Source organism: Pongo abelii, chromosome Y (assembly GCF_028885655.2).
Source record: "Pongo abelii isolate AG06213 chromosome Y, NHGRI_mPonAbe1-v2.0_pri, whole genome shotgun sequence".
Lineage (NCBI taxonomy): Eukaryota > Metazoa > Chordata > Mammalia > Primates > Hominidae > Pongo > Pongo abelii.
The window spans coordinates 41,394,538-41,410,520 of NC_072009.2; the positions used below are offsets into that span (position 1 = coordinate 41,394,538).

The 15,983-nt window shown below is 36.1% G+C and overlaps 1 pseudogene; it reads left to right on the forward strand.

Annotated features, from left to right (window-relative positions):
- The first annotated feature begins 1,224 nt into the window (after nt 1-1,224).
- Nucleotides 1,225-1,700, forward strand: LOC129053249 (testis-specific XK-related protein, Y-linked-like; annotated as a pseudogene).
- The last annotated feature ends 14,283 nt before the right edge of the window (nt 1,701-15,983 follow it).

Consider the following 15,983-nt stretch of genomic DNA (forward strand, 5'->3'; position numbering starts at 1 on the left):
TTCCTTTACCCAGGCAAGCCTCCCACCTCCATCTCCTGAATAGTTGAGACTACAGGAATGTGCCACCATGGCTGGCTAACATTTTTGGTGTTTTGTTGTTGTTTTTTTGGGGCTCAAGTGATCTGCTCACCTCAGCCTGATAAAGTGCTAGGGTTGCAGTTATGAGTCACCACACCCAGCTAAAATTTACTTTCTAAAATTTAACTTTTATGTCATTTCTTTTTATTCAGTCTTATTTCTCATAAAGGCAGTCAAGAATGTTATCACTTTAGAGTTTATCTTTGGGTATTCCTGAAGGAATAAATGGACTCTTTATATTCATTTTCTAAATGCTGTTAGAAAATGAATAATTAGTTTAGATGAGTAAAGACAATTTGGCCTCTTTTTGTTTTCTGTCTTCATTTCATTGTGTATGAAGACTGTGTTATTTTAACCCTCCTGTATACAAGAAATGAATTTTTACTCTTTCAACTGAATGTAGTAGAAGATTGTTTAAACTGATTATTTAACTACTACATAATTTTGGTTTTCTTCCTTGTGCATATTAGTCTAATTATTGGGATAACAATGTCAAAATTAAATTAATTTTCTTCTTATAAACTTTCTGATAAAATTACCTAAATACACGCAAACAAATCATGCCCACACATATCACTTAATTTCTAAAACTTTTAATTTTTCTGCTTCTCTAGCACCTTGTATTCCATCACTCAGCAATATCTGGCAGCACCACTTCCAGAATTTACTTGGACTCCACAGATTATTTCTGATTTCCTGTTATCACCTTTACACTGGAATTTCCTACTTTACACTCTAACTTTGTATAAAAAAGAAACTACCTTTTCAAGATCTAGTTCAGGTAATTTTATTGGTTCTTAATTGAGATTTCTTTCTAGGTGCTGTCACACCTTATAGCATCAGATATGAATGTCTCTATCCAATTTCCTGTGTTCCAGTTATTTTATTTTGAGAGAATGTGTATATACATTTATAAATTTGGGTATGTGTGTGTTCACTTATTATTTGTTTTTCCCAGGTGTAATATATGTTTTGCATGCATATATTTACTAAATCCCTGATAATGGAAAGATAACAGACTTTTTTCTTTTTTGTAAGTAAATTATTTTCTTAAGGAGGTGGGTTGGGAGAAATATATCTTAACATGGCAAGTTTAAAAGAGAAAGTGGCCATTACTAATGAAAATTATTCTCTAACATTTTCTTGTTTATCTTTAATAGCGTTGCTGATGCATATTCCCTCTTCTCAGTTGTGTAAGTGCCATTCACTGCAATATGCTGGCCATCCACACTGTCAACGACTTTTCTGCCATTAAGCTACAAGTGATAAAATTCATCTATGTCATGATATGGCATTCCTTGGTGATTATCTCATGTGTAGTGACTCTGGCATTTTTCCCTGCATCTCTGAAACAGGGGAGCTTACACTTTCTGTTAATCATATATTTTGTGTTATTATTGACACCATGGCTGGAGTTTTGGAAAAGTGGAGCTCATCTTCCTAGCAACACAGAAAATAATTCCAGCTTGGTGGGTAACTATGGGTGCTTATCTTAATCATGCTAGTATATGCTGCCATCAATTCTCCTGCTGGTCAGCAGTGAAACTGCAGCTGTCAAATGAGGAATTGATAAGAGACAGAGGTGGGCCATACAATCCTACACTACAGCTTTCCGTTTTTAGAAAATATGATAATAATATTGATATTTAGATTCTCTTGAGGGAACATTTTACTGAAGTCTTGCGACTCAATAACTGCTGTGTAGCTCATCATAACCTACATAGTAGCCATTGGCTTTATGCTCCTCTTCTGTCAGTATTTGCAACCAAGGTGGTCAGTCAAAGTATTGCTAGGAGATACTGAAAATCATCCAGAAGCACTGTGATATAGTGTAAGCATCTGGAGAAAATTCCATTAAAAAAATAAAAGTAAGCAGCTGAGGAATTACTGTCACCCATGGAGAAGGGTTAGATATGTTCAATAAATGAGTATGCAATATCCATATATACTTTCACAGAACAAAGAGTAAAGAGGGTGAGTGTGACTTTATAAAGATACTCATAAAAAATTATAAACAACAAAATCTTAGAAGCAGTTTCAAATAAAATTGATTTTTCTAATGTGACTATGCATTAATAATTTTTGTTTTCTTAAAAATAATTGTACAACTTATTAAACAAAACAAAATCCAAACTCCATCTGGCTCCAAAAACTAAGCAGAAAACTTAACCATAGTACATTTTTCACCTAGTACATTTTTGGAACCTATACCTTTAATTTAATAAGTGTTTGTAATATAGCATATACTTTATCAGTGAACATTTTCTTTTCACCCTTTTCCCTCTGGGTGCAGAAACACTTCAGTTTGATGTAATGTGATCCAATTTGTAGTCTGTGCTTTTGGGGTCATAGAATTGAGTTTTCAAAAATATAATTAAATTAAAAATAATAATTACCACATAATCCAGCTACTCTACTTCCAAATATGTACTCAAAGGATATAAAATTAGCATGTCAATGAGATATCTACACTTCTGTATTCATCTCAGCGTTATTCATAACAGCCAAGATACGGTAACAACACAAGTTCTCATCAACGCAGAAACAGATAAAGTGTGGCACATATACACTATGAGATATACTATACAGCCTTAAAAAATGGAGAAAGATCCTTTATTTATTTGTGACCAAATGAATGGAATTGGAAGATATTTTGCTCAGTGTAATAAGAGAGGCACAGAAAGACAAGTATACAATGATCACAATTATATGTAAAATCTAAAAAGGTTGAACTCATTCAAACTGTGAATATGCCAGATGTGGTGACTCATGCCTGTCTCTCCAGCCCTATGGGAGGATGAGGTAATTGGATAACTTGAGGTCAGAAGTTTGAGTCCACAGTGAGCCATAGTTGTGTCACTGTACTTCAGCCTGTGTGATGCAGCATGTCCCTGATTCTTTCTACAAACACACCAAAAGTAGTCAGAGATTGGAGTGTGTGGTGGTGATGGGAGTGGATAGAGAAAGGGGAGGTGTTAATCAAAGGATAACAAATTTCAATGAGACAGGAAGAAGTTCTGGTGATCCTTTGCACCGAATGGTGATCACAGTTAATAAAGTCAACTTCAAAATTGTTTAATAAAAAAAGGTCAGGCATGGTGGCTCATGTCTGAAATCCCAGCACTTTGGGTGGCCATAGAGGGAGGATCATTAGAGGTCAGAAGTTCAAAACCAGCCTGGCCAACACGATGAAACACTGTCTCTACTGAAAATATAAGAATTAGCCAGGTTTGGTGGCATGCACTTCTCACCCCAGCTACTCAAGTGTCTGAGGCAAGACAATAACTTGAACTCGGGAGGTGGCAGTTGAAATGAGCTGAGTTTGCACCAGTGCACTCAAGTCTGGGCAACAGGAGAAAAACTCTATCTCAAAAATACCAATTGTTTAAAACTTAGAATTCATATATTCTTACCACAAAAAAGAAATGGTATGTATGTGAGGTAATGGATATGGTAACTAGCCCAATATAATTATCTTGCAATATATACATGCATTATAAAATCACTTTGTGTCCCATAAATATTTATATTTGTTCATTTAAAATACAAATTTTCAAAGAATGACAGTTATAATATACTTGGCTTAATATATATAGACAGTAATATATGCTAAAGTTTTCTTCTATTTTGAATATTTGGCTTCTGTTATTTCTTGAGGAAACAATAAACATGGGAAGGGATGAAGAACACTAAAGCTTAACGTTATATAATTTACATTATTTTGTTGTGTTTGGTCTTTCTCCTTTTTTTCTTTCTACCAAAGCAATGGTGACAAGTTTCTTATTCACACTTTCTTTTGTGTTTCTTTCTCCTGAGAAATCAGCACCAGAAACAAAACTTGTATAGATTTGTGTGTATTTTTTACTGCTCCTTGTTATGACCCTCTTTGCCTTTGCTTTGAATTTCCCAGCTTCTTAAAACACTGATTTGCTTATTATTTGTTGTCTCCTTGTGCCATTACTTCTTCATTCTACCTGCAGGATCATTTCTTTTTATTTTAGTTTAGTTTAATTTTTTTGAGAAAGAGTCTCTGGCACAATCTTCACTCAATGCAACCTTGGCCTCTTGGATTCAGGTGATTTTCCTGCCTCAGCCTCCTGAGTATCTGATATCACAGGCATGCAATACCACACTTGGCTAGTTTTAGAATTTGTAATTGTGATGGGGTTTCACTGTGTTGCCAAGGCTGGTCTCAAACTGACCTCAAATGATCCATCCCCTCAGCCTCCCGAAGTGCTGCAACTACAGGTGTCAGCCACCAAACCAGGCTTGATCATTTTCTTTACTAGATCTACATCCTGCTTGTCTTAGTCCTAGATACACCACTGTAAACTCATTTACTTAGATTCTGTGATAGGAAGACTCACAGAAATAGTTGGCCCTGACAATTTTTAATTTTATTTTTCTTAACTCTCCTTTCTTAAGGCATTTACCCTGTTTTTAGAATCATATCTTCTACTTGTCACTAAATCCCATATATCACTTGTCTGTTGCATATTACTCAAACAGTCATGTGTATTTGTAAAACTGAGTCACACCATCTTTCTTGAAATACTATTTTGCTTTGGATTACCTGACTCAACTTTCGTCTGATTTCTCTATTTAATTGTCAGTGTGTTTTGCTTCATTTTATCTCATAGATATCTGCTTGTTAGACCACTAATGTAACTACACAGAATACCTCTTTCTACTTCCCTTTCTCCTTTCCCTTTTCCCTTCCCTTTTCCTTTCCTTTCCTTTTCTTTTTTAAGAAAGTGTTCTGTTACCCAGTCTGGAGTGCAGTAGTGAGACCTTGACTCACTACAGCCTCAAATTGCTGGGCTCAAGCAATTTTCCTGCATTGGTCTCCTCAGTAGCTGAGACTACAGATGCATACCACCACACCTGGCTTTTTATTGAGGTTGTTTTGAGACAAAAGCCTCTTAAGTTTTAAATCTTGGTTCTAAGGAATTCAACCAGTGATATGATCTCTGAATTTCTATACATTGTGCTTTTTTTTTTCTTATGAGTGCCCCAAGATTAAGACAGCCAAATTTAAAACTTCCTCTGAACTTCTTTACACTTTCTACATGCCTCTCTCTTCTGTTATTTTTTTTTCCAAAAGTACATCACCTATATAACATAAAAACTAAGGATATTCCAAATACACTTATTTTCCCCCATCTCTTTCATATTTTATCTATAACAATATTTTATCTATTATCTACCACCTACAATTTTTTTCTTGTTGCTGTTTATGCATTAAAGGTGAGTTCATCATTTATTGTTCCCTAAATGATAGTATTAACATCTTAATTTACTTCCTTCTTCTGTGTTACCCTGTTCAATTTATTTTTCATTGAGGGTCTAGAATTATTCTACTTTTCAACGAATGAAACACATCTCTTTTCTTTTCGGTTCTTTTCCCTTTCTGCTTTACTATCAACTGTTACTTTATGAAGTGAGGAGTCATTTCAGTGTTATTTACTATTATATCCACCATTTTAAGCTAGAATTCTGAGATATAATAACGTCTCTCTAAGTGTTTAATATTATAATAAATAATACAACTTTGTAATTTCAGTATTACATTTTTGAATACTAAGTCTACATAGTATTTATGAAACAATATTTTAGTTGACTTACAGATAAGCTTATGCTATCTTTTCACTCACTCCTTCCATTTCTATCCATCCTAGCTATAAGACACTTAGAGGTGTGAAATTGACATATTCTTCTCTATCCTTGAGAGCCTGTTAAATGAATAAAGAAAATGTGGCACATATACACCATGGAATACTATGCAGCCATAAAAAATGATGAGTTCATGTCCTTTGTAGGGACATGGATGAAATTGGAAATCGTCATTCTCAGTAAACTATCGCAAGAACAAAAAACCAAACACCACATATTCTCACTCATAGGTGGGAATTGAAAAATGAGAACACATGGACACAGGAAGGGGAACATCACACTTCAGGGACTGTTGTGGGGTTGGGGGAGGGGGGAGGGATAGCATTGAGCGATATACCTAATGCTAGATGACGAGTTGGTGGGTGCAGCGCACCAGCATGGCACATGTATACATATGTAACTTACCTGCACATTGCGCACATGTACCATAAAACCTAAAGTATAATAATAATAATAATAATAATAAAAGAAAAAAGAAATGTATGCTCACCATTTAATTCATATTAATAAATATAAATGTTTAAAATTTAAAATGTATTTAAAAGTTTTTATTACTTAAATGTACTATTACAGTTATCATTTACATTTTTTATTATTCAAAACTCAATATGGGAAACAAACATGGAAAAATCTCAAGTAATTCGTTATTTATAATTCCTTTTATCATAGAGGTCACAAGACTTCTCCTTACTGGTTAGGGTCATATTTCCAGAACAGTTGTAACATTTCACTTCTCATTTCCCAGTGAAATCTGAGGAGTGTCTTTTGAATTCTATATTGATATGCCTACATCTACCCAGTCTAATTCTGTCTTCTTAGGAGGGTATGACTCTACAAGATGAATAGGATAGTGTCCTAAAATATCACCCTTACATTTAATTATATAAAATATCACTAATATAATAATAATACATGAGCTGCACATTATGGAGTCTATTTAGAGAGTTAATTTTTACATTCAAATACTTTAGTTAGAGACTGTAAGATTAAACTGGCCCAAGATGGAACTTAATTATTTATAACAACTACCATACTGTTGTGAAATGAAGTAACTGAACTCTTAATAATTTTGAAAACAATAAAGTCATATCATTTAAAAGTTGCTAACAGAAACCTATATTCTTAAACATTTCTTATGGCTTGAAAGACAGAATGGCTTTCATGATAATGATGGAAGCAATGTCAAATAAAATCTTACAAAACAGTCTGGACATGATGGCTCCATGACTGTAATCCCAGCTCTTTGGGAGGCTGAGGCAGGTGGATGACTTGAGGGCAAGAGTTTGAGATGAGCCTGGCCAACATGGTGAAACCCACACTCTATTAAAATTAAGAACATTATCTAGGCATGGGGGTGCAGGCCTGTAACCCCAGCTACTCAGGAAGCTGAGACAAGAGAATCCCTTGAACCTGGAAGAGGCTGCAGGGAGCCGAGATCACACCACTTCACTCTGGTCTCGGTGGGACAGTGAGACTATATCTCAAAAAAAACCTATCTGAACATTAAAAAGCAAGGTAGATTTAACCAAGTTTCTATTTTATGCTGTCATTAAAGCTAATTGAGTTAAAAGTGAAGAGATATAAGGAAGAGAAAACAAACTCAGACTTGGTTTTTGGAGCTCTGGAATCTATTAACATAACTAAGGGGTTCGTTTAATGAAGAAAGACCTGACCTCTAATTTTGGGAAGACAGTATGGGGCATTTTAACTGACCATCATCACCCACTCCATGGCTTCATGGCAACTGTGAGGAATATTAAATTCTAGATGCAGATTTTGATGCACGTGTGGAAATACGGAGCTTATCTCAAATAATTGTGGTTGTGTGATTTAAAATGTCTGAGGCTCCCTTGGAGAATATTAGCTCAGAGGCTTTCCTTTAGCCCACCTCAGAGCTTTCTTGGGGGAAGAAGTTGACTGCCAGGAGGCATTTGTGGAAAGGAAATATACAAATAGGAGCCACTAGGAGCAAGAAATAAGAGTCAGATCAAGCAGTACACAAGCAAAATGCCTGGAAAGAAGAGACTGGTGAAGAAAATTGATGAGGAAAACCAGCTTTGAAAAATTCTGACAGTTTATTTCTGTTTATTTTGGATTGGGTTTTAAATAGTCACAGAACTTGCCCTGTGGCCCACATTGGAGTCGTGTGGCATGATCATGGCCTAATGCAGTGGCAACCTCCTTGGGTGCAAATGATCTTGCCACCTCAGCCTCCTGAGCATCTCACCTCCCTGGACTCCACCAATCCTCCCCCCTCAGCTTTTCACAGTACAGGCATGGGCCTCCAAATCTAGCTTATGTTTGTATTCTTTAATACAGAAGTGATCTTGTCATGTTGTCAAGGCTGGCCTCATACTTCTGGGCTCAAGTGATTTGTTCTGCTAAGCCTTCCAAATCAGTGGGATTACAGATATGAACCACCACACCCAGACTCCTACTGGTATATTTAGAAGGATATAAGTATGTCCATTTTTGGATGCATGCATGGAGAAGACCCCAAAACATTTCACTTTTCCCTGACTTTGGACTAAACACTAGAGTTCCTGAAAGAGTCCATATGCAAATTCTGGACAGTTTTTCTTTTCTTTCTTTTCCTCTTTTTCTTTTCCTTCCTTGGATTGTTTTTTTTTTTTTTTTAAATGTGTTAAGAACAGTAGATGAAAAAAAGGATGACAGAAAACAGGTTAAGTGGCCATACATGACAAAGAACATAGACTACAAAACTGGCTTTGAAGAGTTTTAAACAAGTTCACAACCCACAAACTAAGCAATTGTGGAGGTCAATAATTTGTTATCCAAATATGCTGAATAATATCCAAAGTTTTCAAAGTTCAACAATAAAATAAAAGCCATTCAAAGATAAATGCAAAAAAACACATTCAAATAAAACATAACTAAAAGAAACTATTTCAGAAAGCCCAGGCATTGTACTAACTAGGGAAATCTTTCAATTCTCTTCATTTTAATGTTCTCAAGACCTAACGGAACCCAGTAGAACAGTGATTCAAAGTTGAAAATACCAATAAAGACATATACATTATTTAAAAAATGAAATCAATAATCTGTAACTAGAAAGATTGAATTGCTTGTGTGAGCATTCAAAGAGCATAATGAGGCAACTTGAAGATGGATTGTTTGGTATTATTCAGTGTATGAAACAAAAAGAGAAACAAGAATAATGAACAAAACTAAGGTTGCTATGGGGTTCCATCAAGAATATCAACATATTCATAATGGGAGTTCCACTGAAAAAAGAGAAATATGGGGGGAAGGAAAAGAATATTTGAATAAACAGTGGCTGAAACTTCACAAATGTGTTGATAGATGGAAATCTAGTCATCCATGTATCTCCAAAGAAAAAAAAATACTCCAGGAAGAATAAACTCAAGGATATCCACACTGAAACACATGCACTGAAATTGACAGAAGACAAATAAATAAAGAACTTTAAAAGAAGCAAGACAAAAGTAACTGATCACATGCGGGTTATCATCCATGACATTAACAGTCAATTTCTCATTAAAAATTATGGAGGAAATGTTACTGTGATGAGATCTTCAAAGTGCTTAAATAAACAAAATTAAGTCAATCATAAACTCAATATCTGTCCAAACCAAAATTTAAATTTATGAGCAAGTAAGGCATTTCCAAGCAAACAGAATTAAAGAGAGTACATTACTACTAGATCAGCCATACAAAATGTGATAAAAACATATAAGGAATGAAAATAAAACCATACCTCATGTGCAAATAAAGAAATGAAATAAAGAACTCAATAAAGTAATTACACCGGGAAATATAAAACCCAATATTATTGTGTATGAGGTTTCTGTAACTGTATTTTTCTACTGGATTTAAATGACAAGAGGAAAGGCACAATATCTCACAACTGTAATCCCAACCAAAGATGAGGATTTCCTTGAGCCCAGGAGTGTGAGACCAGTCAGGGCAAAAAAGCGTGACCCTGTCTCTAAAGAAAATCAACAAAATTAGCCAGCTGTGGTGGCATACACTTCTGTCCCAGGTACATGAGGGGCTGAAGTGGAAGGATCCCTTGAGACCAGGAGCTCAAGGCTGTAGTGAACCATGTTTAGCCTATGTGACTGAAACCCTGTCTCAATGAAATAAAATAAAATTCAATAATAAAATGAAGAAATGACAAAGAATAAAACAATAATTACATATATGGGTTGTTACTACATATTGTATAACAGAGAATTTTTGACAAAAAAAGTAGAAAGGTAGGGAGAGCAATATAGGAAAATGATTTTTGTATGTCAATACTCAGTTATTGTAATTCACACTGTATTATTATAAATTTAAGATATTAATTATAATGCCATTAATGGCCAATAGGAAAGTAACTGTTTAATATACTGAAGAGAAAAGAAGGAGTCAAAATTATACCCTAGAAAAACAAATGCAAATATGAGTAGTTTTGGAGGAATGAAATATAACAACAACAACAAAACTTGTAGAAAAAAAGGACAAAAGTAGGAAAATAAATTCTTGTCAGTAATTAATTTCAGTCCAAATAAACTCCAGTTAAATGTCAAAGACTGGCAGAATAACTTTTTAAATGTTTTAAAAGTGAGGGAAAAATAATGCAAACAGTAACCAAAATAGAGGTGGAATTACTAGATAAATATCGAAATTGTGTAACTGATCAAGAAGATATATCACTTATATATATACCTAATAACAGATCCTCAGAATATGTGAAACAAAAATAAATAGATTTGAGGAGCTAGACAGTTCTGCAATAATAATAATAGTTGGAGATTTCAACAACCCACTTTCAACAATGTGTGAAGTGACCAAATCCAAGTTCAATAAGAAAAAAAAGGTCTTGAAAAGCAGTATAAACTAAATAAGTCTCTCAGACATATACAAAACAGTCCACAAGCTGACTACACATTCTTCTAAACTGCTTATGTGTTATTCTCTGTGCTACCTTCAGAATAGACTTTATGGTAGGCCACAAAGCAAATCTAATTATATCTAATATTATTGAAATCACATATAATGCTTTCTCCAACCACAATGGAATAAAACTAGAGACCCATTTTCTTTTTTTTCTTTATTTCTTTTTTTCTTTCTTTAAAAAATAAATAAATAAGTTGGAGTTTCACTCTGTCACCCAGGCTGGAATTCAGTGGTGTGATCTCGACTCACCACAACCTTTCATGTTCAAGCAATTCTCCTGCCTCATACTCCTGAGTAGCTGGGACTACAGGCACACACCACCATGCTAGTCTAATTTTTGTAGTTTTAGTGGAGACGGAGTTTCACTGTATTGACGAGGCTAGACTCAAACTCCTGACCTCAGGTGATAAACCCACTTCAGCCTGTCAAAGTTATGGGATTATAAGCATGACCACCATGCCTGACTGAGTCTTATTTTCTAAAAACTGAAAAATACATATTGTTTGGAAACTAATAAATACACTCTTCAAAAACCTATGGTTAACTGAAGAATCTGCAAGGAACTAAATAATTTTCACAAATAAAAGAAAAATTAAAACATACTAAAGCTTTTGAAATGCACTAAATCAATTTTGAGAAATACATATATGTAAACATATAGATAAAAAAGAAGAAATGTAAAATTTATAACATAAATGTACACAAAAAGAAGCAGAAAAAGTTTAAACTAGAGTAGAATACATTTATAAAAAATATGGCATAGTAAAGGAAGTTACCATCAATTGCCTCCAACCCTAACCCCCAAAGAACACCCACAGAAAATCCGAGTATACAGTGCTGAGATTATCACCATCAATAATGCAGAGCTCAAAATTGAGAATGAGGCTGCTCCTACGGTGACAAATAAGTGAAGAAACCAGCCAAAGTGTAAAAAAATTGGCCTTTTATATTCATGACAGTTGTCCCCTGTTCTGCTGACAACCAAGTGTGGAAAAAAAGAAAAAACGTGGGTAGCCAAGATGGCTGAATAGGAAAGATTCTGGTCTACAGCTCCCAGCATGAGTGACAAAGAAGAAGGGTGATTTCTCCATTTCCATCTGAGGTACAGGGTTCATTTCACTAGGGAGTGCCAGACAGTGGGGACAGGACAGTGGGTGCAGCCCACTGTGCACGAGCCAAAGCAAGGTGAGGCATTGCCTTACTCAGGAAGTGCAAGGGGTCAGGGAGTTCCCTTTCCTAGTCAAACAAAGGGGTGACAGATGGCACCTGGAAGATTGGTTCACTCTCACCCTAATATTGCGCTTTTCCGATGGGCTTAAAAAATAGTGCACCAGGAGATTATATCCCGCACCTGGCTCAGAGGGTCCTATGCCCATGGAGTCTCACTGATTGCTAGCACAACAGTCTGAGATCAAACTGCAAGCTGGCAGCAAAGATAGGGAAGGGGCGCCCGCCATTGCCCAGGATTGCTAAGGTAAAGAAAGCAGTCAGGAAGCTCGAACAGGGTGGAGCTCACCACAGCTCAAGGATACCTGCCAGCCTCTGTAGGCTCCACCTCTGGGGGCAGGGTGCAGACAAACAAAAAAAAAGCAGTAACCTCTGCAAACTTAAATGTCCGTGTCTGACAGCTTTGAAGAGAGCAGTGGTTCTCTCAGCATGCAGCTGGAGATCTGAGAATGGGCAGACTGCCTCCTCAAGTGAGTCACTGACCTCTAACCCCCAAGCAGTCTAACTGGGAGGCACCCCCAGTAGGGGCAGACTGACACCTCACACGGCCAGGTACTCCTCTGAGACAAAACTTCCAGAGGAACAATCAGACAGCAGCATTTGTGGTTCACCAATATGTGCTGTTATCATCCTGATACCAAAGCTGGGCAGAGACACAACCAAAAAAGAGAATTTTAGACCAATAACCTTGATGAATATTGATACAAAAATCCTCAATAAAATACTAGCAAACTAAATCCAGCAGCACATCAAAAAGCTTATCCAACATGATCAAGTGGGCTTCATCCCCGGGATGCAAGGCTTGTTCAATATATGCAAATCAATAAATGTAATCCAGCATATAAACAGAATAAAAGACAAAAACCACATGATTATCTCAATAGACGCAGAAAAGGCCTTCGACAAAATTCAACAACACTTCAAGCTAAAAATTCTCAATAAATTACGTATTGCTGGGAATTATCTGAAAATAATAAGAGCTATCTATGACAAACCCACAGCCAATATCATACTGAATGGGCAAACTTGGAAAGCAATCCCTTTGAAGCACAAGACAGGGAAGCCCTCTCTCACCACTCCTATTCAACATAGTGTTGGAAGTTCTGGCCAGGTCAATTAGTCAGGAGAAGGAAATAAAGGGTATTCAATTAGGAAAAAAGGAAGTCGAATTGTCCCTGTTTGCAGATGACATGATTGTATATCTACAAAACCCCATTGTCTCAGCCCAAAATCTCCTCAAGCTGATAAGCAATTTCAGCAAAGTGTCAGGATACAAAATCAATGTAAAAAAATCACAAACATTCTTATACACCAATAACAGACAAAGAGAGAGCCAAATCATCAGTGAACTCCCTTTCACAATTGCTTCAAAGAGAATAAAATACCTAGGAATCCAACTTACAAGGGACGTGAAGGACCTCTTCAAGGAGAACTACAAACCACTGCTCAGTAAAATAAAAGAGGATACAAACAAATGGAAGAATATTTCATACCCATGGGTAGGAAGAGTCAATATCATGAAAATGGCCATACTGCCAAAGATAATTTATCGATTCGATGCCATCCCCATCAAACTACCAATGACTTTCTTCACAGAATTGGAAAAAGCTACTTTAAAGTTCATATGGAATCAAAAAAGAGCCCGAATCACCAAGTCAATCCTAAGCCAAAAGAATAAAGCTGGAGGCATCATGCTACCTGACTTCAAACTATACTACAAGGCTACAGTAACCAAAACAGCATGGTACTGGTACCAAAACAGAGATATAGATCAATGGAACAGAACAGAGCCCTCATAAATAATGCTGCATATCTACAAGTATCTGATTTTTGACAAACCTGAGAAAAACAAGCAATAGGGAAAAGATTCTGTATTTAATAAATGGTGCTGGAAAACTGGCTAGCCATGTGTAGAAAGCTGAAACTGGATCCCTTTCTTACACCTTATACAAAAATTAATTCAAGAAGGACTGAAGACTTAAATGTTAGACCTAAAACCATAAAAATTCTAGAAGAAAACCCAGGCATTACCATTCAGGACATAGGCATGGGCAAGGTCTTCATGTCTAAAACACCAAAAGCAATGGCAACAAAAGCCAAAATTGACAAATGGGATCTAATTAAACTAAAGAGCTTCTGCACAGCAAAAGAAACTACCATCAGAGCGAACAGGCAACCTACAAAGTGGGAGAAAATTTTTGCAACCTACTCATCTGACAAAGGGCTAATATCCAGAATCTAAAAAGAACTCAGACAAATGTACAAGAAAAAAACAAACAACCCCATCAAAAAGTGGGTGAAGGACATGAACAGACACTTCTCAAAAGAAGACATTTATGCAGCCAAAAAACACATGAAAAAATGCTCATCATCATTGGCCATCAAAGAAATGCAAATCAAAACCACAATGAGATACCATCTCACACCAGTTAGAATGGTGATCATTAAAATGTCAGGAAACAACAGGTGCTGGAGAGGATGTGGAGAAATAGGAACACTTTTACACTGTTATTGGGCAGCCATCCCATTACTGGGTATACACCCAAAGGAATATAAATCATGCTGCTATAAAGACACATGCACACACGTATGTTTATTGCAGCACTTTTCACAATAGCAAAGAATTGGAACCAACCCAAATGTCCAACAATGATAGACTGGATTAAGAAAATGTGGCACATATACACCATGGAATACTATGCAGCCATAAAAAATGATGAGTTCATCTCCTTTGTAGGGACATGGATGAAATTGGAAATCATTATTCTCAGCAAACTGTTGCAAGGACAAAAAACCAAACACCACATGTTCTCACTCAGAGGTGGGAATTGAACAATGAGAACACATAGACTCAGGAAGGGGAACATCACACTCTGGGGACTGTTGTGGGGTGGAGGGAGTGGAGAGGGATAGCATTAGGAGTTATACCTAATGCTAAATGATGAGTTAATGGGTGCAGCACACAAGCATGGCACATGTATACATACCTAACTGACCTGCACATTGTGCACATGAACCTTAAACTTAAAGGGTAATAAAATAAAATAAAATAAAATAAAATAAAAATACTCATCTATATTCACATTAAAAAAAGAAAAGAAAAAAAACTCCTCCGACTCTTGGTTACTACACAGAATAAAAAAAAATTTGAAGTGGATGGACAGATTCCCCATCACTGTGGATTCCCTGGCAGGAGACTTATTCTTGTCTTCACCCAAGGAAGCCCTGTGAGTGCTGAAAAGAGAGAAAAAAACCTGAGGACAACCAGGCATGAAGTAGAAAGGCAGGAGTACCATCACCAGCCTGCATATCTCAGTCACAGGAGATGTCAACCCTGAGTGCCATGACAGCGTTAACATAAGGTAGGAGGTAGAGTGCATAATTTCCTTGATCAGAAACCGATAGAGAGCCTTCCCACACTCTTAGGATATCCCTTTCAAAATCTCTCAGATAGGAGACTGGCAGTGTTTCAAAGTTTGTTAGAGCTGTGATAAACCTGGGCTTAAGGCAACATCTACTGCCAAAACAGAGGCACTGACCTAGCCAAAATCAAGCAAACAATGCCCCACAATACTTATGTCTTAAAGAAAACTCAAAATGCAAAATAAGACAGAGAAAACAGTAAACTAAATAACTACTCCTTCAATAAAGAGATATAGATGTACAACTACAAGAAATAATACCAAACAGGAAATTATAACTTCCCTAAATGGACAAAACATAAACCATTGACCAATGCTAATTAATGAGATGGCTATCAGTGTTTATTGGATGAAGAAATCAAGATATAAGTTTTCAGGAAACTCAGATCTCTAAAACAACACAGAAAAGGAACTGATACACTTCTGAAAGAAATTTTTAAAAATGGACTGAAATTATTTAAAAATAAAAAGAGTCCCGGAACTGAGAAATATACTGATTGAAGTGGAAAATTCAGGCTTTCAACAGCAGAATAGGTCAAACAGAATAAAGAATCAGTGAGCTGTAAAATGAGTTATTAGGGACAGGTGTGCAGGCTCAGGCCTGTAATCACAGCACTTTGGGAGGCTGAAATGTGTTGATCACTTGAGGTTAGCAGT